This window comes from Myotis davidii, unplaced genomic scaffold (genome assembly GCF_000327345.1).
Source record: "Myotis davidii unplaced genomic scaffold, ASM32734v1 scaffold399, whole genome shotgun sequence".
Classification (NCBI taxonomy): domain Eukaryota; kingdom Metazoa; phylum Chordata; class Mammalia; order Chiroptera; family Vespertilionidae; genus Myotis; species Myotis davidii.
Window position 1 is genome coordinate 1,691,038 of NW_006292094.1, and position 1,198 is coordinate 1,692,235.

Consider the following 1,198-nt stretch of genomic DNA (forward strand, 5'->3'; position numbering starts at 1 on the left):
ATTCCCGGCTCGGGTCAGGGCTCCGCGTCTGCCAGGCGGGGATGGAGGAACACAGCTGTCCCTTCCCCGAGGAATGTCCTGGAGGCCGGAGGTGCCAGCTCACAGGAAACAATAGGCCCCCAGCGGCCGGGAGCTCCTGTGACACAGGCCCGCCCACACCCCTCTGGCTGGACCGCCCGCCACCTCCCAGCACGGCCCCACCTGACCCCACAGACCAGGAGGGGAGGCCTCTGGTCAAATACACCACAGGGACCTGCGGGGACAGCCGGGCCCTCTGACAGACAGGCCCCACCGTCCCACCTGGTCTCTCTCCATTTGGGTAGTAATTCTCTTCAACCCGTCAAACATCCACGAACCTAGTGCTTCATCGTGAGGCTACGCTCTTTCTAGAACCTTCTCGCTTAATCCTCACAGCCACCCTGCAAAGGGGACATTGCTGTAATCCCCACCTCAGAGCAAGAACCAAGTCAGAGAGGGCAAGCCACTCGCCCCGGGAGGCACAGCAGGAAGGGATGTGAACCAGGACTTCCCACTCCGGCCCACACACCGTCCCCACGGTGCTGCCCTCCCAGAGGAGCGCGGGCATTTCACGCCTGACCCAGCTCGGCGCTGGGGACCTAAGTGTGTCCGTGTGACCGGCAGCCTGAGCCTGGTGTGCCCTCGCGCCTTCTCTCCGCCTCCCGCTGCTGTAACAGGTCACGGTGGTGAGCACGCGGCTTGAGTCCTGCGTGTCCTCTTGGGAACCATCGAGTCCAGGGTGGACACACCACTCCACTCTCATCTCCAACCCCCTGCGCTCACCCAGCTCCTCGCCAGGCCTCTGGCTCTTCCCAGCTCATGCCACGCGTGCTCACCCCCGACCTTGGCCTCCGCGCTGGCCGGCCCTCGCCGCCTCTGGGTGTTGCTCACACAGAAAGCCCTCTGTGTCCTCCCTTGGCAGGAGCGCCACCCCTCCGGCCGCCCCGCCCGTGTGCTGTTTTCTCCAGAGCCTTCGTCTCCCCTGCCAAGTGCCCATCTCTGCTCGTCTGCCCGGCGCCCCCACAGGACACCAGATCCGTGAGGACCGGGCTGGGGACCCCCTTCCTGGCCGCCCTTCCCGCACGGGAGCCGGCGTTTAGGAGGCGCCCAGGAGCGTGGGTTGCTGAGTGAGTGGTGTGCACGCGGCCACCTGGGCTGGGTGAGGAAGCCATGGGCTCCC

At 65.9% G+C, this 1,198-nt stretch overlaps 1 protein-coding gene across 1 annotated transcript in view; it reads right to left on the bottom strand.

Moving 5' to 3' along the window:
- STK10 (serine/threonine kinase 10) overlaps positions 1-1,198 on the bottom strand; it is a gene marked incomplete at its 5' end in the record, with an annotated part of 98,264 nt that overhangs the window by 39,109 nt on the left and 57,957 nt on the right. The gene's annotated exons all lie outside the window — the stretch shown is intronic.